General features: G+C 39.5%; 1 long non-coding RNA gene across 1 annotated transcript in view; it reads right to left on the reverse strand.

Moving 5' to 3' along the window:
- Positions 1 to 8,902: 8,902 nt before the first annotated feature.
- LOC122788781 overlaps positions 8,903 to 24,770 on the reverse strand; it is a 38,241-nt gene continuing 22,373 nt past the window's right edge. Inside the window, exon 2 of the long non-coding RNA XR_006362731.1 lies at positions 8,903 to 10,348. This is a non-coding gene — a long non-coding RNA (uncharacterized LOC122788781). The remainder of the gene's footprint in view (positions 10,349 to 24,770) is intronic.

Consider the following 24,770-nt stretch of genomic DNA (forward strand, 5'->3'; position numbering starts at 1 on the left):
TAGGGGTGTACTGTCACTGTGGTAGTTCCCAGGGTAGATGACTTCCCAAATGATATAAGAATGCATTTTTGGCATGTAGCAATAAAATTAAAGTTGCTTTTTTAGCTTCTATAACAACATTATATTTATATGGAGCGTTTTTCCCATGGCCTCCTCTGAAAAAGTGCTAAGTTTCACTCATACTTTCCTGGCAAATAGAGACAGATAAATAAATAAATTCATTGAGTTTTAATACATATAGTTGATTAGGAAATGGGTGGAAGGGGTAAAAGATGAAGGAATAATCGCATCTTGGTGGAGCAACTTTTGGGTTAAGAAATAAAAAAGTTAATAGTAAGCTGGATAACAAGAAAGGGGGACATGGGAAAGGAAGATCATTATAAGGGGAGAAATATAAATGGTTGGGAAGATATATTGGAAAAGCCCATGAAATTATTTGTAATGGTGTAGAATGTGAACAGAACAAGCTCTGATGCAGGAATCACAGGAGGGAGTAAATAACTTTTTAAATCTCTAGAGGAGCTGAAAGAGAAATATGGTCTGCCAAGAGCAGAATAGTTGGAAATGTTTTAACATTCAGGGAGACATTTATGATTTGGCACATAGATGGAGGAAAAGAGAGAGTCAAGAGGGAAATGAAAAAAGTATGATGACACCATGGGAAGAATGATGGTACCATCTGAATAGTATGATGGCACCATGGGAAGAATGATGGTACCATGTGAATAGTATGATGTCACCATGGGAAGAATGATGGTACCATGTGAATAGTATGATGTCACCATGGGAAGAATGATGGTACCATCTGAATAGTATGATGGCACCATGGGAAGAATGATGGTACCATGTGAATAGTATGATGTCACCATGGGAAGAATGATGGTACCATGTGAATAGTATGATGTCACCATGGGAAGAATGATGGTACCATCTGAATAGTATGATGGCACCATGGGAAGAATGATGGTACCATGGGAATAGTTTGATGGCACCATGGGAAGAATGATGGTACCATGGGAATAGTATGATGGCACCTTGGGAAGAATGATGGCACATTGGGTGGAATGATGGTACCATGTGAACAGTATGATGGCACCATGGGAAGAATGATGGTACCATGGGAATAGTATGATGGCACCATGGGAAGAAAGATGGTACCATGGGAATAGTATGATGGCACCATGGGAAGAATGATGGTACCATGGGAATAGTATGATGGCACCATGGGAAGAGTATGATGGCACCATGGGAATAGTATGATGGCACCATGAGAAGAATGATGGTACCATTGGAATAGTATGATGGCACCATGGGAAGAATGATGGTATCATGGGAATAGTATAATGGCACCATGGGAAGAATGATGGTACCATGGGAATAGTATGATGGCACCTTGGGAAGAATGATGGCACATTGGGTGGAATGATGGTACCATGTGAACAGTATGATGGCACCATGGGAAGAATGATGGTACCATGGGAATAGTATGATGGCACCATGGGAAGAATGATGGTACCATGGGAATAGTATGATGGCACCATGGGAAGAATGATGGTACCATGGGAATAGTATGATGGCACCTTGGGAAGAATGATGGCACATTGGGTGGAATGATGGTACCATGTGAACAGTATGATGGCACCATGGGAAGAATGATGGTACCATGGGAATAGTTTGATGGCACCATGGGAAGAATGATGGTACCATGGGAATAGTATGATGGCACCATGGGAAGAATGATGGTACCATGGGAATAGTATGATGGCCCCATGGGAAGAATGATGGTACCATGGGAATAGTATGATGGCACCATGGGAAAAAGATGGTACCATGGGAATAGTATGATGGCACCATGGGAAGAATGATGGTACCATGGGAATAGTATGATGGCACCATGGGAAGAATGATGGCACCATGGGAATAGTATGATGGCACCATGGGAAGAGTATGATGGCACCATGGGAATAATATGATGGCACCATGGGAAGAGTATGATGGCACCTTGGGAAGAATGATGGTACCATGGGAATAGTATGATGGCACCATGGGAAGAATGATGGCACCATGGGAATAGTATGATGGCACCATGGGAAGAGTATGATGGCACCATGGGAATAATATGATGGCACCATGGGAAGAGTATGATGGCACCATGGGAAGAGTATGATGGCACCATGGTAATAATATGATGGCACCATGGGAAGAGTATGATGGCACCATGTGAAGAATTTCAAAGACAGATGACAAGGAGATGCATAATAATTGATGAGGACCTGAGAAAAATAGAAGCAACCCCTAAAGAAAAAAATGGAATAGGGTGGGGTGGGGTGCAAGGCCTCAACCCAAGAGATGAAACAAGTTTGATGAGTGGTAAAAGGTGCAAGAGGACTACATTGTCTGCAAGACCAGTACATGAGGAACACCCACAGATGGTTCATAACACTGAACTAACTAGAAAAGAAGGCCTGGGGCAATAATAATTGCTGGAAATGTTGACAATGAGAAGAAGAAATTAATTATCTATCTTGAGATTGTTAGTGGGTCCGAGAGAGAACAGATAACAGTCGGATGGAAAAAATATAATAGCAATGGAGGTAAAACACATTACTGCAAAGAAATGGAAAGGGAAGTGGCACATGACAAAGGAGGAACTGCACATAAAATGCATAAAGGTGATGAGCAGAGTACTATGCTCCGCAATGATTACAAGAACTAGCTAAGATGAGAAAGGAATGGAGACGCGTTCTCACATACGATGGAATAAGTACAGCCTAATGATGGGAAGAGGCGAATGTCAGTAGCCTAGGGATAAATAGCTACACAGGAGGAATAGACAGGGACAAGAAGGAAGGAATGGGGGGAGGGAAATGTAGATTAAGGGTGGTGAAATGGGAGAGCACACAACCAAATGACTAACTAGTGAAGAAGAATATAAGTACTTCCACTGATGTGCATGTGCGTGTGTATACATGGCAATGGATGATAAATAAATAAAATGATATATGCATACATGATCAACTAATTAAAAGGTTTTAGTACCAAAAGTACAATGGGATAAAATATACTATGAATTGTTGAAAGGGACAACACAATGTGCACTTTGGGACAAAAGTCTCCTGAGTTTCCAAAACAGAAACACCAAAATTTGTTTTTGTCATGCTAGTTTTCTGTGCACAGTATTCGCACTTGTGAATAATTAAGTTGATTTTGGATATATATAGACTTGAAAGCATTCCTTATGTTATAAATTTAAATGGTTTATCACATTATTTGCCTTACAGCTAGTTTACAATCTCAAAGCTTCTAATCTTTCAGATAGCCCTGGGCAAATAAGACTGAATACTGTCTATGCTAAATGATGACATTATTTAAGAGGAGAACATTAAAAGAGCACATCTTTAGCAAGTGACTCCAATGTAACAACCTGCTCTTAACTTTTAAACTTATATGAAAACATTTCATATCTTTTATGTACGTAGTGCAAAATGAAAACCAGTAGGAATTCATATAAAATGCTACAATGTCAGATATATCTCATATTACGAAGCCACTGGCAAGATAATATTCATACCTGACTCTTTTTTTCACAAGGAACAAGTCCTCCCTCACCCTCCATATTCCTTTATTAATTTATGGTAAATTTATGGAAGCACAACCCTCAAGAAAAGAAAAATATTTAGGGGGGTTATTCAGAGAAAATAGGGCTGTAGCATTACTAGTGCTTCAGTGGTGAGCTCTACTATCACTATGTCAATAATAAGTGATTCAGAGACATGAAAGTGTCACATTGAGCCAAAGTATATTAGTAACTCGCTTACACATCTCCAACTTGAACACTTATCACAACTGTACTGACTTAAGTCTTTCCCCAGCCTAGGCACATACAAACACGCACACACACACACACACACACACACACACACACACACACACACACACACACACACACACACACACAAATTGTGCCACCCATGCACATTCATACAGACAGCATGAGAGTTATACACAGATGCACAGACAGACAGACAGACACACACATATGCAAACAATGCCATACAGGTCCACTCAGTCCTAAACACACCCACACACACACACACACACACACACACACACACACACACACACACACACACACACACACACACACACACACACACACACACAAATTGTGCCACCCATGCACATTCATACAGACAGCATGAGAGTTATACACAGATGCACAGACAGACAGACAGACACACACATATGCAAACAATGCCATACAGGTCCACTCAGTCCTACACACACCCACACACACACACACACACACACACACACACACACACACACACACACACACACACACACACACACACACACACAAACACACCTGCATACACATGCACGCACCCTTGCAGTACTTACCAGCAGTTGTGCTAGTAGCACCACTCCTGTGTGTACACTATAAAAAGATGGTGTGCATTCCCTTGTATTTGCTCTTAATTAGTGTTTTAAAACTTCTCGTTGAATTGTTAAACCATGCTGTTTCAATCATGGTGTACAACTGCTCAGAAGAACACATGTCTAATTTACATTAACCATGCCCCAGTACTGCCATAGTTGCATGTGACAGTTTTAATTTTTATTTATTTATTTTGCATTTAGTTACCAGGGCAGACCAAATTGGCAAAAAAGCCCTTTTCAGAAGTCTCTTATATTTTTGTCCAGAAAAAATCCTTAGCACTTCTCTAACCTCTCTTACTCACCTGACCTTTTCCTTTCTGTAACTTAACTTATAAAACTATTTAGAAAAGATTCCATCTTAAATTATTACCCATCCACTCCCACCTCCTCCAGCATGGCCATCTTAATGTCCCTTTGTTTTCTCTGTTTGCTCTTTCCCCTTTTTTCTAACTGTCTATCTGCCTTCTTTCCTACCTTATAAAAGCCATTTCAAGGTATAAATATAAGCACACCTTCAGAGTAAATTCAAGTCCTTAAAATGATTTAATAAACAGATAGCCAACAGCTCTGAGTCATATTCAGTGCAAAATATCTAGGAATGTTATTGAGTGACTCCCCAGTGCTTTGTTCACTGTTGGCTGCCAAAAATGAACAACATGAGCTGTGAACATACATGTCAAGCATTTCCGCAACAGCAGTGACATTTCTTTCCAGAACTTAACTCTTTTCTTATCATTTCATTCTTGTTCAGATGTACAAGATGATACTGGGTATTTCTTCAAAAGGTTAAGAACTTCCAAAACCACTGCTGTTTGCACCCACTTTGCTTCTTTAAATACATGAGTAGCAGAACTATTCCCTTTATGCATGTAGCAGAACTATTCTCTTTATACACATATGATGTTTGAAGCATGATACTATGTATACAACCCCAAAACTTTGAGAAACGAGGGCAAAATGAAGAGAAACAAAACAGGAGACGCATTTGAAGCAAAGGAAACACCATTTGAGTTGATTGGCTTAAAGGAAAAAAAGGCACATAGGAAACAATGTCTTTTTCTGACTTTATTGTTTATAAAGGCACACAGAAGGGCCAGATTTTTTCAGTTATTATATGGAATATTAGGCTGAATAATACTGGATGAAGCAGAAGCGACAAGTGTAGAAACATATACAGTACTCAGTAATTCTATTTCTGTGGAGTAGGGAAGAATTCTGGGATCCTGCAATGAGAAAGAGACAGCACAGTAGTTTAGCATTTAGTGTCGCCATCACACAATGCTTGGTTCTCCAGTTCAGTTCTCAGCTGGAGTATCTTGTGTGTTTAACCTGAAGGTCACCAAACGTCATACTTCACAAAGGCGTGTCACAGATGAATTGATATTTCAACAAATTTCCCAAAGGCGTGTCACAGATGAATTGATATTTCAACAAATTGTCCCAAAGGCATGTCACAGATGAACTGATATTTCAACAAATTGTCCCAAACGAATGTCACAGAAGAACTGATATTTCAACAAATTGTCTCAGAGGCATGTCACAGATTAATTGGTATTTCAACAAATTGTCCCAAAGGCATGTCACAGATGAATTGATATTTCAACAAATTGTCCCAAAGGCATGTCACAGTTGAATTGATATTTCAACAAAATGTCCCAAAGGCATGTCACAGATGAATTGATATCTCAACAAATGTTCCCAAAGGCATGTCACAGATGAATTGATATTTCAACAAATTGTCCCAAAGGCATGTCACAGATGAACTGATATCTCAACAAATTGTCCCAAAGGCATATCACAGATGAATTGATATTTCAACAAATTGTCCTAAAGGCATGTCACAGATGAATTGATATTCTCAACAAATTGTCCCAAAGCATGTCACAGATTAATTGATATTTCAACAAATTGCTCATAAGCGTGCGTGCCATATGCAATGAACTGGCATTTTATTCAAGTTTAATTTGCCTGCTGTGTGCCCAATGAATGCCAAGACAGGCTTCAGCTCCCCCATGATGCTGAACTTGATAAAGTAAGTTATTAGAGAATGACTGACTAAAAGACTGGCACAGAAACTTTTATCAATATTGTAATTTTGCTTATCATGTCTTGTTAGTCTTAAGGTTATGAATGTCAATTTTTTTAGTCCTCAATGTCTGCCAGTCATCATCTCCCTGTTATCAATATAGCCCAAATCAAGGCATGAGTCACAATCATGGGGTCATCATCAAGATATTCATCAGGGGTTTTTTGTCATGTCTTATCCACATTTTCTGGGTCTGATTATGCCTATAGTACCAATGGTGAAGGCATGTGATGGGATTGCAGTGTAATTGTCTTTGCCTCTGTGCACTACTCAACCAAAGCCCACCCTCCCCTTTTCCAGACAGCATGCCACATGACTCTAGTCTCATCAGTCACTTCCCAGACTGGGCAAACCAATACTTTCTAGTTAGTCCCACCCCCAACCTGGTTCCTCGCAGAACTAAGCAGATAACCAAATAGGGGTAAACTAGATCAGACTCAAGGATCCATCCCTCTATTATTACTGAGAAAGATAACAGGGTTATAAATATTATTTATTCCCTTTATCATTGTATGTTACATTGTTACTGTCCATTGGGCGTCATGTCATTGACTTTGTAATATATCGCTGCCAGTGCTGTAAGTACAGACTTATATAATGAACAAACCTAAAAAGCAAAAGTGACTTTAACTTTTAGCACGTTTCTTGGTCATGTAGGCTACAGCTTGTGCTTTCAATAAATGAAACAAATACTCAGTTTACAGCACGCATACCCTTATAAAAGAATAAAACAGCCAAATCATTCACATTGGTGTTGAAGTTACAGCAAAAAGAAAGCCTCATTAAGTGCCAATAAGCACAAATAAATTAATTAATCAAATAATTAATGCCTCAGCGGTTAAGAATTTCAAGCATTGTACTTTATGCTGTCATGCATGCATAAGTGAAAATAAATGTGAACATGCCAGTATGAGGCAGGGACGGGCCAAAGCAGGAAGCTGCAAGGATTTACTTTTTTGAAAATGTGAGCAATGATTCTTTTGTTTGCAGTATTTTCATTCAGACTGCAACAAACACAAGCTGCAGCAACATCTGCTGACCAGGCTTTGACCTACCCAGTTACACCAATCCAATTAAAATAAAAGGTGAGTATTCTTCATGTCTTTAGATTAGTTATTCCATGATCCCATCACTCTGTCAGGAAGCATTAACTCAATCAGGCATGAGCTATGGGGCTTTTACAGATTTTTTTTCCTAAGAAATGGGCTTCCAGTCAATATGAAGTGACCTAAGAACTTGACCAGATTTGTAGTGAAGCTAAACGTGTGAATCAGTTTCACCCTTATCACTTTGTATACGGGCTCAGTGAACTTTTGAGAATTCATTTAACTGTTACTTCATGGAACCTTGTCAATGCTTGGTTATTAGGTCTCTTGAGAATGTTTGGGACATGTGCAAAGCTGCCTAGTAAGTGAATACCAACTGCATGTGCCTACGTCCTTACAGGCTACAGCTAAGGTAAACCTTATTAATGGGATTTCTGGATGTGTCCTACAGAGTAACTGTACTGTTACATTCAGGGATTAAATGCCTAGTCAAGTAGGTAACAACAGGGTTTTCTGAAGTTATTTTTAATTATTAAATTATGTTTCCTGAACATCAGCTATTAGAAAGTAGGAAAAAGAAATAATCATCACGATTATAATACTAGACTGATCAAAAATAAGAGATGTAAAACAAAGTGCAAGGGATTCCCAACCATGTTCTTATTTTAGTCTATTTTGCTTGCAAAATATTACAACAGTTCGGAAATGCTTTATATATATATATATATATATATATATATATACACACACACACACACACACATGCACACATGCACACACACACACACACACACACACACACACACACACACACACACACACACACACACATTATTTTAAAACCAAACTGTATTTCTCACAGTATTCTACTTTAATTTTAAATAATCCAGACAATCACAATGTAAATAAAAATGTATTGTAGAGTATATTACATCATTATAGATATTATCATTTTAAAGTATATAATAGCACATAGGTGAAATCTCTTAAAAATTACAAAAAAATTAAGTGTTAAAGGACAGTAAACTTTTTTCTGTGAACAATGTAAATAGTGCCCATTCAATTACATCTTTGTTGTGACATGATCTTTATTTCCAGCTGATCATTAAATGCAAACATTCCAAATTGTATTACTAGAACATTGCTGTTATCTGTAAGCCTTATTAAAATGAATCTAATCTTCCAAATTTTCCTTTATCCCTTACTTGCAAGGATATGTAGTCATCCATAAAGCAACTTTCAGGGCATTACCTTATTCTTTTATTACCAGAACAATTATATTCTTATCAATGCAACCCAACCATGCAAAGGAAAAATGGCATAAGAATACAATTTAAACAATTTATTGGAGAAAAGTCACGGAAGGTATGTCAACAAACATGTCTGCAATAATCCTACTTGAAACAAAATCATCCTAACATTTTTGCCCAAAAATTCCCTATAACTCTATATGTAAGATTACTGTAAAGCAAATAGGTCCCCCCGCACAGGACAAATGGAGGTCTTGCCAGGTGTTTGTGCAACTTATGTGAATGTGGTTGGTAAAAGTTCATTAAGAACATGCAAGACACTACAACCTTATATAGTTGTTAGAAAAACTGTACATTCAAAGCTTTCATTATGTAGTACCATAAATATGCATATCATACAGGGCAGGTTAGATGTATGTTGCAATGTGCAAGAGGTCAGACTTTACCTATATATGCATGGCAATATATGCGATATGGGACACCTTAGGAGTACAAACATTGTTGAATGGAGTAACACCGACTGTGTTGTAATGCAGTATGACTGATATGTCACGTGACAGAGCAGTGTAATGTGTCCCATACTGCATTTTCATGCTACGCTTCACATAGACCCTGAATGAGATGTGTGGGAGTGCACATCAAGAAACACAGTTGTCATAAACAAACACAACATACAAGGCTGAAAAGAATCATCATAAAATGTCCTTCATTCAAGAGCTTCATATAATATGGTATATAATAAGTTCCATACGCACAAATATACAGACAAGTCAGTTTGTATATTATAAATCTAGTTATTAACAACAATACATCAACAATCAAAATGAATATAGAGAAAACAAAATATTCCCTTCTCCTGACTGTCGAAAACTTTATGTTGATAATGTTTCAGGTGCTCATGGTCCCTCCTCAACTGTCTTTTTCAGTCATGTGATGGCTCCTAAGTTTAGAGGAGAAATCTAGGCAGGGGCAGAGGTTGCAGGGGCTACAATTTCCCTGCACTGTTAGATCATTCCAGGATGTGACAAAGGGTGTGACAGCCTAGCAGGTCTAACAACAGAGTATTTATTACAGCTGATGCATCTGCACTGGTACCTTTCACTTTACAGTTGTAGATATACTAAGGTTTCTGGTGTTGATACTATGTTCTTCCAAAACAGCAGAAGCTGTTTAGACTGACCTATGGTCCAGTTTGAACTCAGTCAGTCTCCCACTGCCTGGCCAAAACCATCCCTCTGGTCCATGCTTTGGAGCAGAGCATGCTGTAGTCCAAGGCTAAACATGAGCAGGTCATACATGTTGCTGCAGATTAGCAAAACTGTCTTCTTGGTAATTGTAGATCTCTAAGTAGGCCTCAGAGGCCACCTAGCAAATCCAAAACCACCACATCCACTTTTTTCTTCCTCAGCACTCAGGTTGACTTCATCCTGCCCCAGGGGTCACACTGCATTCTTCATAGCCTCTTCAGCTTTTGAAGGACTACAGCCTACCTGTTTTCTCCTGAGACATCTTCTTCCTTTATTCTGAAAGAGAAATCATAATCAATGTACTTATACAAAGCAACCATATGACAATAGGAGTATTCAAGACTACATAAAATACCTTGCTAAAATAATCCTCTGTATCCAAAAAGCAGCACCTAAGGTGTTTGAATGTGGGTCAAGCTGTGGTACCATCAAGACGTATGGCAGTTGCCCTCAGATTTTAAATTGATTTTGATTATGCTGATTATGACACATAGATTTCTGAAGGACAATATTCATAACACTGCACAGCATTTGATCTGCAATACGCTAGCTGTTCTTGAATTATATTTGTGTCATGAAAGAGAATCCAGCACACATGACTTTCCAGCAAAGCATGTAACACATATGGACATATTTGCAGACATGTATGATATTCGTGTACAGACAACCTGACAGTAGCTATTAAATGATCGCACATTCACATGCAAAGAAATCTGCACATGTGGTTAGCCATTGCACATGACACACCGAACATACCTTTCATTTACCTCTAGACAATGGCAGAACACACATCCATCTACCATTATGTAAAAGACAGGAAGCACTACTAATGTTTCAATCACATTTGTTTATTTACACAATGTATAAAACTGGTGCTTCATACATCTCCAAAAAAATTAAATGCAAGGAGCAATTTGAGAAGCACATGCACGTTCATGCATATGAACAAGTTATATGGCAGCGCTGCACTTCTACACTACATCTACAAAGAATAATACAAGAAGACTACCTGGGTTTAACTTATAAACCATGTCATACTGCCTTACTGATGTGCAACCACAGGAAACACTGTAAGGATGTCACTGAATCACAGTTCTATAAAGACCAATTCTCATTTACAAAGAATGAGAATAAGCCATTTCCAGGTAAGCTGAAAGACAAACTTTCTTATATTCCTATTCTAAGACAAACTAGTACCACGGGCTTTGCCCTTAGTGGTTGAAGTTAATGAGGACATCACGCCTTCATGTACACAGTTTTAAATCTTATCCACTGATATCTGTTGGCAAAGATGTTTTCCAATAAAACTGAAGAAACCTAATGCAAAGGTTTAAATTCCAGTTTATCAATCACTGTTACTAAAAGGGCTGTTGGCCAATTAAACTGAAGTGAGACAATCTGGGGAGCGAAATCAGTCTTCACACATTTGAAATCTTGCCCAGCGATCATTGCTAACATGAAATCTGCTGTTTATTCAAACTGAAGAAAGTCCTGTCCGTCAGTCATCATTAGCATGAGTGCTACTGTCCAGTCAAACTGAAGTAAGTCGTTCTGAGGGAGTGCAGTCATTCTACACAGCTATAAAATCCTGTTAATCAGTCAAAGGTAAAATAAAATTTGTTGTTTAATCAAACTGAAGAATGTTACACAGGTACAGTGAATTCATTCTCAAAGTCACACTAAGGCAAAAGACATTGAATACTGCATACAGGAAGACAAAAAAGGAACTTTTAAGTGTAGCAAGCAGACAAGTGCATCACAGTAAATGCTTTTTGAGTAGCTTAACGTTTAATCCATTTATTGCATTTTGCAGTCCTTACATAAGGTTTGTGGCAGCCAGTACCACGATGGGGAGGGATAAAGCACTGACTGTAATGCATATGCCCTGCGTTTGAATAGCAGCTTGGGCATCTGAGGCACTGTCAGGGAAAAAACAGCATGTTGTGATTGTCCTGGGATAGGAAGAGGAAGAAGCACATGCCTTGGGCACATAACACAATTAGATTTTCCTGGTGAAGGCTGGAGAAACAATTGCAATTGCAAATTACTTCTTGATGGTGGGTGGGCAGCTTGCTGATATCAGCTCTCTGTTGAAGTGAGCAGTGAATCAGCACAGTTTGCTCATTGCACAACACACTTAAGTGGTGTTATTAGGACATGTATGGGGTGGGGGTAAGGTAGGGAATCACAGTAGTATGGCAGGGACCAGGGTGTCTTGATCTGTTGACTGAAAAGTGAAGCCTGTGAGCGATAGGAAGGTATTAGTAGGCATGGTGATTAAGAAGAAGCACCAGAATCCACTGATAGTCAACTTTGTTAGACAAAAAGAGAAGAAAAAAAATTAGCTTGCCTACAGAGGATTTGTGTTGTGTTAGAACTACACAGTGATTAACCATATTAGACTTTATGTAAATGTATTTATTTATTCGGGCTTTTGTCTATTTTCATGTACCTACCACTGTATTATATTCATATACTGCACTTTAGAGATTTTCTCCTGGAACTCTGCTGAAAAGGGACTGTTGGGTCAGTCACCCTACCCTGGATAACAGAAACAAATATGTACATAAAATATGTACATACATAAAATAAGTAATATGAGCACATACATGCATAAATATTTAGATAATGGCCTTAGCAGGTTTCTTTATGCATGACTAAATGTCACGGCGAATGTTTGGCAGGTTTCTTTATGCGTGACTAAATGTCATGGTGAATGCTTGACAGGTTTCTTTATGCGTGACTAAATGTCACAGCGAATGTTTGGCAGGTTTCTTTATGTGTGACTAAATGTCATGGCGAATGCTTGGCAGGTTTCTTTATGCATGACTAAATGTCATGGCGAATGTTTGGCAGGCTTCTTTATGCGTGACTAAATGTCATGGTGAATGCTTTGCAGATTTCTTTATGTGTGACTAAATGTCACAGCGAATGTTTGGCAGGTTTCTTTATGTGTGACTAAATGTCATGGTGAATGGTTGGCAGGTTTCTTTATGCGTGACTAAATGTCACGGCGAATGTTTGGCAGGTTTCTTTATGCGTGACTAAATATCATGGTGAATGCTTGGCAGGTTTCTTTATGCATGACTAAATGTCACAGCGAATGTTTGGCAGGTTTCTTTATGCGTTACTAAATGTCATGGCGAATGCTTGGCAGGTTTCTTTATGTGTGCTAAATGTCACGGCGAATGCTTGGCAGGTTTCTTTATGCATGACTAAATGTCATGGTGAATGCTTGGCAGGTTTCTTTATGCATGATTAATGTCACAGCGAATGTTTGGCAGGTTTCTTTATGCGTTACTAAATGTCATGGCGAATGCTTGGCAGGTTTCATGTGTGCTAAATGTCACGGCGAATTCTTGGCAGGTTTCTTTATGCGTGACTAAATGTCACGGCGAATGTTCATCTCATTTATCTTCTTTGAAGAAATGGTTAGCAAAAGAGCTGTTGTTAACCCTGTTCATGGTATTACAGAGATGTTCCAGGACTCTGATCTTTCTAGACACATACCCAATGGAAAAGAAGGAACAGGAGCAGTTTAGGGCCATATAATAAAGCCATGATATGGCAATTATAATCTGCTAGAAACATGCTAAGTTTGTTTATTAATTCACTGGTTGTCAGCTTCTAGCCTAAATACACAGACCAAGCATCCAATACAAAAATTGGATTCCTGAAGCTCCTGTTTGGATTCCAAAGGAGAATTACAAGAATAATCCAGTCTGTCTGATAAACTGAAAGAATTAATATATAACATCTTTGGTATGCTGAGAACTGATGTTCATTGAATATCATAGTTCAGTAGTGTTTTCTGATGATTGTGGCCACCTTTCCTAGAAAAGCTGAGTATCTGATGACAAAGTATACGTTTTGTTGAGCCTTCATTTGGCCAGGTGTACACCATATCCTAACATGCTTCTCCATTCTCAATCCCAGTATTCTGTTTTACTTCATACTACAGCATTTGAACTATGGACTATTACAAGATAAATAAACTCTTCTTTGACAGAAATGCATAGTATGTTTACATCTGAAACAATGGCAATTCATTAAAAAATATATGTCTGAATACCCAAATGAAAATTGTATCTGCCGCAAAATTTCAGAGCCGTCTGTAACAGTAAAAGACATATGAACCTCTCAGTTCTATACCTATGTAGAAGGCCGATATGTCCACCCCCTTTAGTTATACTTTTATACTTCATTTAAATAACTTTGAGGCAATGATAGCAGGATATCATATCATATCATAGCACCAAACAACACCTAAAACTGCTCTCTGTCCCTCAGGATTCCAGTCCTCCTCAGTCATAATTTTGATTCCGTGACTTTAGTGACTTCATACCATGGCATTTGACACATGACACATCACAATTAAAAAAACATATATGACACTTGGGTCCACTGTAAAAAATATAGTTTATATTATAAAAGAAAGATGAAGCATGCAACAATGGCTTACAGTCCGATAGATTTAGGTGTTTAGATATTAATTAACTATATGAAATAATGAACATAAAATGCGGCGGTGGTGCTGCGGTAGCATTGTCGCCTCACAGTAAGACGCTGTCCGGTTCGATTCTCAACTAGAGCGTCTTCTGCGTGGAGACATGCATGAATGGGCATACCTTCGTTGAAGGTTGTGTGTCAGGGCTGGTAACTCGGCACGTAAAAATCAACTACCAATCATTAGCGGACCAGAGTTCCGCTGTGGCGACCCCTAACTGGGAAAAGATGAAAGACACAAACATTGAATTATTTTTTAAATGTTTTGATTCTATTTATTTTAATATTTATCCATTTTAGCATTATACAAAGATTTATTTGTATTTCAAAGGGATATACTGTAAGCAACTTGCTCTTTAATGAAGGATTTTAAACCTAAATAAGTACCACATGGTTTAATTACGAACTTATAAAAGGAGTGGTTATGAGATGTGTGATTGTTTTGATGAAGTCTAAAGTTTTATGCAGATGAAAACGCTGTTTTTGTTTATATCTGTTTATGTGTTAAACTTATTAAACTTTTGACTGTAGTTAATATGCTGGTGATATTTTGGTTAATCCCTGACTGGCTGGTAAAGGTGCTATTGCAGAGTGCAGTGTTTTGAGTTTTTACCGACACAGCGTAGCAAATGGTGTCAGCAGCTATACTGAGGTATTCAGATGGCAGGTTGTCAGGAGCTAGTGTTTTAGGTTCCAGTTTTTGAATGTAATTTTGATGGTGTTTCTTTGTATGGTTGTTAGGCTGAGTTGGGATGTGCAGCTATAGTCAGGGGATAATTTACAGGGTGGGTATGGTTTGTTATTGTTTGAGTTAAATAGAGTACTGGATATGAAGTGTTTCTTGAATTTGTCTGCAGTGTTCCTACTGGTTTCAGATGGTAAAGGATTTGGGGTGGATTTTCTGCCTGGTTTTAGGAAGTTGTTTACATTTTGTCAAAATCTTTTGGGTTTTTTTATGTGTGATTTATTTTGTGGAGAAAAAGTTCTTTTTATCTAATAAACTTGTGCTTTTGTGAGGTTTCTGAGGCACTGATATCTATCTATTTAGGAATGATTCCTAGTTTTGGGCACTGTTTCCAGGCTTCAGCCAGGGTTAGCCATGGATCAGACTTTATATTCACTCTTTAATGTTACATAGGGGCTTGTTTGGTTAAGAAGGAGTTACTGAAGTGACAGACAGCTTCATTTAGAGGCAGTTATTTGAGAAGTTCCCAGTCACATTGTTTAAGTGTGTCAATAAATATGGATCTGTGTTAAACTTACTAAACTTTTGAGGTGTTTTAGTTCATGAGCGACATTTTGTTTGACCCCAGATTGGCTGGTAAAGGTGTTATTCTAGAGTGCAGTGTTTCGGATTTTTATGGATACAGAGTAAAAAAATGGTGTCAGCAGCTGTACTGAGGCATTTGGATAGCATGTTGCCAGGAGCGAGAGATGTGAGTTTTAGTTTTTAATGTATTTTTGACGGTATTTGTCTCTATGGTTGTTAGGCTGAGTTAGGTATGGTGCTATGGTCAGGGTGATATATGGAGTAGCTATTGTTTGTTACTGTTGTTATTGTTTGAGCAAAGTAGATTACTGGATATGGCGTGTTTCTTGAATTTGCCTGCAATGTCCCTGCAGTTGTCTGATGGGTAGGTTTTCTGCTTGGTTTTAGGAGGTTGTCTAAACTTTGCCAAAATCTTTTTTTTTTTTTTTTTTTATTTGTTTTATTTGCGTGGTCTGGTTTGTGAAGAAAAGTTCTTTTTATCATCATAAACTTGTGCCTTTGTATGGTTTCTGAGGCAATGATATCTCTATATGTAGAACTGGGTTCTAGTTTTGTGCCGTTGTTTCTAGGCTTTGTTTCATTTTCTCATGAATTGTTTAGTTTGATAGGTTAACCATGGGGTAGAATTTAGTTTTACTCTTTTAAGTCTTATAGGGGCTTGTTGCTTTTGTATGGTTTAGAAGGAGTTGTTGAAGTTATAGACAGCTTCATCTACAGGCAAATATTTGAGGGTTCCCAGTCACACTGTTTAAGTGTGTCATTAAATATGAATTTATCAAAATTGGTTAAGTTTCTCACAGAATTGAAGTTTAATGTTTGGGGAGAACCTGTGATATCCTCTCTGATGTATGTGCGGGGTGATGATCAAAACGTAAATTAAAGGTCATGCTGCTAAAGGCTAGGATTCTAAACATGAAACTGCACTCATTGAAAGCATTTTTAACCCTGGAAGATGCTGACATTTCTGCAGTCACAGAAACCTGGTTCAAAGCTGTGGAGAGCACCCCATCCATACCAGGTTACTCATCCTATCATACATTCAGACCCCAAACCATGGGGAGTACAGCAAAAGAAGGAGGAGTTGCAATATATATAAAAGACATACACACCTCCAGGCTAGTCAAACAGTATGATGCACAGGAAACACTCCAGGTGCATTTAACAATTGACAAGACCCCTATTCAAATCACAGCTAGCTATAGGCCTCCAACTTTGACTCAAGATGCCCACTTCACCTATCTGGACCTCTTTGAATTTATCAAGATTCAACCCTTTACCCTGATCCTGGGCGACTCTAATTATTCAACCATAGACTGGAAGAAATACTCATGCCAAATACAAATGCCCAGAGATTCCTTAATTTCATCAATTCAAATGCCTTGGACCAGTTGGTCGACACCCCCACAAGAGGTGAAATGTCTTGGACTTGGTATTAACCAACATGAGTAACCACTGCAGCACCCCTACAGTGTCATCATCCCTAGTAAGATCTGACCACAAAGCGGTCATTTTTGAAGTCATCATTGCCCCCCCCCCCCCCCAGCTAGGGTCAAACAAAAAAATCTTCTCCAAAGCTGACTACAGCCTCCTGAGGTAAGGTATAAACAGCTTCACAGCCCCCTCACCCTCCACAGGAAGTGGCACATATGTCCAAACCTACATCAAAGTGCTATATGAGCATTTATATAGCTGTATGGAATCAGGAATAGCCAAAAGGACAAAATCCTCCTCCTCAAGGAAGAGTAAACCTGTCTGGTGGACATCTGCAATAAATAAACTCCATAATGAAAGGAAAAAAATGCTGTCCAGGACCAAGAAGGAGCAGGTGCCTAATTGGAAGCAATCTCTCTTTAGCCTGAACAAGCAAATAAGAGCAATAGTAAAACCTTCCAAAGCAAACCAAGTCCAAAGTGGCTACATCTACTAAAGACAATCATATGGCCTTCTTCACATATGTCCGCAGTCTTAAGGGAAGCACCTAGATCTGCTCAGAACTGATGGTCAAGGCCACCACATACACAAACACTGTAGATATAGCCAACCTGCTGACAGACAAGTTCAGTGAAAACCTCAACCCTCTATCCCCCCATCAGTAAAACAGGACATCCCCAGTACCTGCCCCCTCTCCTTATCTCTAGGAAGCAAGTCATCAGTGCCCTCTCAAATGCAAAAAATACAGCCTTCGTGGGACCTGATAGCATCCCAGGCTGCATACTATATGAACTCAGGTAGGAACTTGTAGCACCATTAGGCACCCTATTCAACCAAAGCCTGAGTACCAGCTTTATCCCAACTGAGTGGAGGGCAGCCACTGTCATTCCTTTGCACAAAGGTGGCACGTCCTCTGATTCAGGAAATTATAGACCCATGAGCCTATCTAGCCTGATCTGCAAGGCCATGGAGCAGATTATCATGGATCTCATTAACAAGGACATTGGCAACCTCCAGACACTCTATCCCACACAGTTTGGTTTCATCAAGCAGAGGTCATGCCTGTTAAATTTGGTAGACTTCTTTGAGACAGTCACCAAGACCACGGATGAGGTGAAGATGGCACACAACACCTATCTTGACCTGGCCAAAGCCTTTGATACCATTCCCCACTCAGGTATAATAGATAAACTCTCCCAACTAGGCATCAATCCATATGTTACCAGATCGGTAGCAAACTGGCTCACTAATAGAACCTACCTAGTTAAAATAGGGGCAGCCACCTCAAGCAGTAGACCCGTAACAAGCGGTGTACCTCAGGGATCATCTTGGGGCATCTGCTGTTTGGGATATACTTTTCTGAGGTGTAGGCCAAAACCAATGGGCTATGGCTGACCAAGTTTGCAGATGACTGCAAGCTTGGTGCTGTCATCAATTCCCTAGTAATGTGGACATCCTCCAAGAGGGTCTCATCCAAACAAATGACTGATGCCAGAAACATGGCCTCCAATTGAATGCCAAAATATGCATCATCATCCCCTTTGGAGAGAGTGACGTCCCCACAAATTATCACATTGATCACAAGGCCTTCTTTAGTTATGTCAACTCCCAGGTATGCTCTGAGTTAGTGAAAAATGACAAAAAATACACTGAACCCACAGACATTGCCAACATCCTGGCAGAAGGGTTCAGTGCAAACATCTCCCCCCCTTCCCCCCAAAAGAGAAAATGTCTATCCCAACAGAGTGTAGCCTTCCTGAGATCACAGATGCACAGGTGAGAGCTGCCCTCTCCAAAGCAAAAAACACAGCATCAATGGGACCAGACGGTGTTCCGGTATGTGTCTTACACGAGCTCCAAGAGAAACTAAACCCTCATATAAAGTCACTGTTCAATCTCAGCCTTACTACAGGATATGTACCCAAGGAATGGCATACAGCAACAGTGCTCCCACTCCACAAAGGTGGTGCCACAACAGACCCCGGAAACTATCGCCCTATAAGCCTGACTAGCCTGGTCTGCAAAGCTATGGAGCGTATCATCATGGAAATCATAAACAAAGACATTGGGAACCTCCAGACACTGGATCTTACCCAATTCGGCTTTATTAAGGGCAGATATTGCCTCTTGAACCTGGTCGACTTCTTTGAAACAGTTACCAAAGCCATATATGAAGGGAAGGTAGTCCACACAGCCTACCTGGACCTCGCAAAAGCCTTCAACACAATACCCCACTCAGGCATCATAAATAAGCTCACCAGCTTATTATCAACCCCTATGTCACAAGATGGGTTGCAAATTGGCTCAGGAATAGAACCCACATGGTCAGAATAGCAGGTGCCATGTCAGACTCTAAACCAGTTACAAGTGGTGTCCCATAAGGCTCAGTCCTGGGACCTCTCTTGTTCGGTATATATTTCTCCAAGGTACAGGCTAACACGGGTGGACTATGGCTGACCAAGTTTGCAGATGACTTCAAACTGCGTGCCATAATTGACTCTCCAGCTGACACAAGCATCCTCCAAAAGGGTCTCACAGAGACGGATAACTGGTGCCAGAGCCATGGCCTAAAGCTAAATGCCAAAAAGTGCATAGTCATCCCCTTTGGGAAAAACAAAGTGCACACAAATTACCACATAGGTGGTAATCCATTAAGTACGGAAGAAGTAATTAGGGACTTGGAGACCCAAGTAGATAGCAATCTCACCTTTGACAATCACGTTGCCAAAGTGGTTAGAAAGACCTTCTATATAGCCCACCTTATCACAAAAGGGTTCACATCTAGATCAAGAGAGGTCATTGTGCCCCTCTACTCATCACTTATCAGGCCCATAATTGAATACAATGCCCATTTGGGATGTACCTTACCCGACACCTGCAGCAACTGGAAAGACCCCAAAATGGTATCTCACCAAGAGGATCAAGGGGCTCAAACAGATGCCCTATGCAGTTCGGCTAGAGAAACTCCAGCTCTACTCAGTTGCATACCGCCTACTCAGAGGCAATCTGTGTCTGACGTATAAGGCCATGTCCAACCCAGAATTAATGGACATGCTTCACCTCAGGAAATCCAAATCCCTTAGAGCTACACGCTCCAGGGACTTGAACCTCAGCACAGAAATAAATAGGACATGCTGGAGGGACAGGTTCATATCCCAGGGGCTCCCCTCACTCTGTAACAAAATCCCAATCCATGTTAGGCAGAGCCCCTCACTGACCCTCTTCAAGAGAAATCTTGACAAATGGATGGGAGATTGTAAGTTTACCCCTGGGATCTCTTCTGTGTCCCTGCTTGACAGAGGTACAGTAAACTAACCTTAAAAGGGCTACCTTCTGTGACCTGCTATACAGAGGCACAGTCAACTAATCTAAAAGGGTGGCGAAAGCCAAACACACTCTGGCTAGGCTTACAAATGCCCTAGGGCAGGTAGCCTAGTATCAACCTATGAACCTATGAACCTACTGATAATAAGGTCCTAAGCATGCAATCAGTAGTGAAGGACTTGGGTACCCAGGTTGATAGCAACGGACTTTTGACCACCATATTGCCTCCATTGTTCAGAAAACTTTCTACATGGCCCACCTTATTAGTAAAAGTATCTCATCCAGGGACAAGGTGGTCATAACATCCCTGTATTCTTCCCTTATAAGACCCACTATTGAGTACAATGCTCATTTTGGCATGTACCTCACAAAGCACATGCAGCAGCTGGAGAAACCACAGACGTTCCTCACCAGGAGAATCCAGGGCCTCACACATCTACCCTACACAGATAGGCTAAAGGCCCTGTCCCTCTACTTAATTTCCTACAGACTCCTCATAGGTGACCTCTGTCTGGCATACAAAGCAATCTCAGACCCTGCCTTGATGAGACTGCTGCATATCCGCAAGTCAAGCACCACTCCAATAACCCATACATGCAAACTCAACCTGGTCTGTGACATCAATAGGATTTGTTGGCAGGACAGATTTGTGTCCTAGAGACTCCCCCTTTGTGAACAGACTCCCTCTCCACATCAAGCAGAGTACCTCATTAACCCTTTTTAAGCGCAACCTAGCTAACTGTATGGGCAACAGAAAATACACCCCTGGGATTCCACCTGTGTCCCTGCTGGACAATGGCATAGGGTGCTGACTTTTTGGAACATGGGCTAAATTCTTGGCTAGGCATGAAAGGGCCTCAGGGCCAATAGCCTAGTAACTTCCTATGATCCTGTGATCCTATGAGAGAGTTTGGGAGGATGCTAGCTAGCTTAATTTTTTTCAAAGTTGGTTGAGAGTATGCAGTCTAGTATGGATCTCTTGGATACTTTGTCATATCAGGTTGGTTGTTACATCAGCTCAATGAAATGATAGAGGTTAATATTATGGGGGTAGAGGCAGGTTTGTTAGAGGTCCGGTCTATGTTACGGTCACTGAGCAGGATGGTTATTTTGTTGAAAGTAGAGGATAAGTAGCTATGTATATCTTCCATAGTCTTGATATTTTTGGGGAATAAAATAAAATGATATATTTTATTTATACTTTTAACTTCTTATTTAATAGCAACTAAGGAAAGATACACTGTGGATCAGAGTTGTAGTCTACCTCCTGATCAAAAGTCATATCGCCCCCAGTATAAAAGGAGTATAATGCATCATGCGGATTTTGACTGTAAAGCATTATTTATGTCATAGAGCTAGTATTTAATTTATACTGATGATATTGGTATTACTAAGGCATCACCAACAGCCACCAGACCACATCTGTACTTCATCAGTGTATACTTCAAAAGCTATTAAGTATATCTCTGGGAGTCAGAAGGATGCATGCCACAAAATAATAGACATACTCACTTTGGGAAATGTTTCAATATTTGGTGAATCTCTTGTGAAGTACATCAACACTACCATCACAAGACTAAATAAGAACAGTGTGAGAATTATCTGTGTTTATGGAACCAGTATCCAGGATGTTATGAAGGCTCTTAAATGTCCCCATCCTGCAACTATGAAAAGGGGGTCACATATATGGCTCTCTACCCAAGGGGAAATGTAGAGGGATTTGATTGACATTGCTAAACATGAGACAGAGGCAGGAAAGACACTGGCTTCATGGTATCTTGCCCTCACCAAGAATGATGAGAAAACTCAAGGACAGGAAAACTGTTTTCAATAATTGGCTTAGTAGCTGGTGCTGTTTTAGGAGGAGTCAATGCCTGCTTGAAGTGAATGGCCTAAAAGATCCTCCTGCTTTGCCAGAGATGGTCTTCACCTCTCTTACCAGGTCTCTCACATCCTGGCTAAAGCATTTATTGCACACCTTGTGTAGACAGATTCTGCCTGATGGATATTCCCACTCGACAAATTCCAAGCGATTCTACTCAATACCAAGGGTCTTAAAAAGTTGCAGAGGTTTGAGGCTCTCAGTAAACTTGAACACATACATATAATATGTTTAGTAACATAAACATAGTTCAGTTTCAATTAAGGCACCCCTATGTGTGGACTTAGCACCTATCATGCGTGCAAACCTGCAGGCAACTGTAAGGGATTGTCAATCCTTCTCAGAGTCACTCTTAGATCAAAGCAGAGAACTTTTGAAATTTTGGAAATTTAAGTCACCATAAACAAAAATCACCTACCATTACATAGCCAGCTATTGCTCTTCAAATATACCCTTAACTGACCACAATAGCTACATTATGCCATAACCAACATCCCCATAAACCCAAGTATATTATTTCCAGATAACTTCAATTACACTACAATAAAGTGGTTCATCCATATAACAAATTGAAAGCATTGCCCAATGTTCCTTTACTATGTGAATGTGAACTACATAGAACAGATGGCAAACATCTTAATTTCAGGATGCATAACCCTGGATATTGTCCTTACTAATATTTTCCCTTCTTCTAACTACACACATCTAATTTACCAATGTTAAATCAGACCACAGATTGGTAAACCTGCACATATAAGGCTGAAGGTGCTCCCAAAACAAATATGTCGTGCGTCAAGGACTTTTCAAAGCAAATCTCCTGCAGCTGCTTAAAAACCAAAATATTTCTACTGCATCCTTAGCCGGTCTGCACCTTAGAATAGAACTAAGGTCTATACCTCTGAATACTACTGTCACCTAAATAGTTTAAGTGAGAAACCAATACCCCTTATGGTGAAATTCTTATATAAACAAACTGCAGAAAAGGAAAATACATTACAATCCCATAAGTGATCACATGCTCCCTATTTTAAGAGGGCACTCAAACAAAGCAAAGGACTTAAGGCAGTCGTAAGAAAACACAGAGCTGATTTTGAGCTAAAAGGGTCTGCAGATACCAATAGTAATAAAATCCTTCTTTATCTAAATTAGAAAATTAAGAAAAATAATCATCAGTGTTCTAAATTGATCCAACGTGTTACCACCCATTCTGGTCCCAAAGAAATTATTGATATCACTGATGATAAATTTAATACAAACTTTGCCCTGACTAAATTTTCCCTAGCACTACAGATACCACATTGAGTCTCTCCTGAAAGGAGGCCACCTGGTCAAAAATAAATAAAATTCACCGTACTCACCTTCATAACTGTTCCCCTGATTCCACAGTCCCTGACCACTATCTTTAAATCACTTTGGAGAAAATACTAGCAGACCTGTCTAAAACAAAACAACACCACATCCATGGATTCTGATGAAACTGGGGTGAAGTATGGCTTACCAGAACCTCTGTTAAACCAACGTAACATGATTCTTGCTAAAACTATGCCTCTGAAGCAGGGAGAACAGACACTAAAACTGACAATTATAGTCCCATTAGTCTTGTTACACTTACTCCTAGGTCAACATCAATTTGACTTTGTCAAGGTAGGTCCTGCCTTCTTAACTTTATAAACTTTGTCAAAAGGATAACATAAGCAGCTAATATCATTATCCATGCACATGTCCTTCCTGGACATACTTAAAGCAATCAATACTATTCTCCCTATGCAGACATCATTATCAGACTTCTGAAACTAAACTGCAACTGATCCGTAATAAGGTAGATATCAGATTGGCTCTCAGACAATCGAGTTTCATGTACCTCCTCAAAAAGTAAAAATGCTACAAACAGGGTTCATTAAAATTCAGTACTGGGCTGTGGATTCTTTTCTATATAACATTTATTTTTCTGATCTGCAAGCCAATGCTCTGGGTCTCTCATTAAAAACAATGCAGATGATTTTGGTGTTAGGGTAGAGAAACTCATTTAAAATACCTTACTCCATAATGTTAACAGACTTGCAAAGTTATATTTAAGACTTGTGACATCTTTAATATGTCTGCTTCTGTGACCTTTCTCTGTGAATGTAAAAGAGGAGATAAAAGAAAAATAAAATGTACAAAATTTGTAACTGAAATGCATATTGTAAGTTCTTTCTTTTCTGAGATGGGAAACCAAAGATGATAAAAATGCAGTTAATTGATTCTTCAAAGTGATAACTGACAAGAGCTTTGAAACAGTCATT

The sequence above is a fragment of the Protopterus annectens genome, chromosome 14.part0 (assembly GCF_019279795.1).
Source record: "Protopterus annectens isolate FY-2018-M chromosome 14.part0, PAN1.0, whole genome shotgun sequence".
NCBI classification, from domain to species: Eukaryota; Metazoa; Chordata; order Ceratodontiformes; family Protopteridae; genus Protopterus; species Protopterus annectens.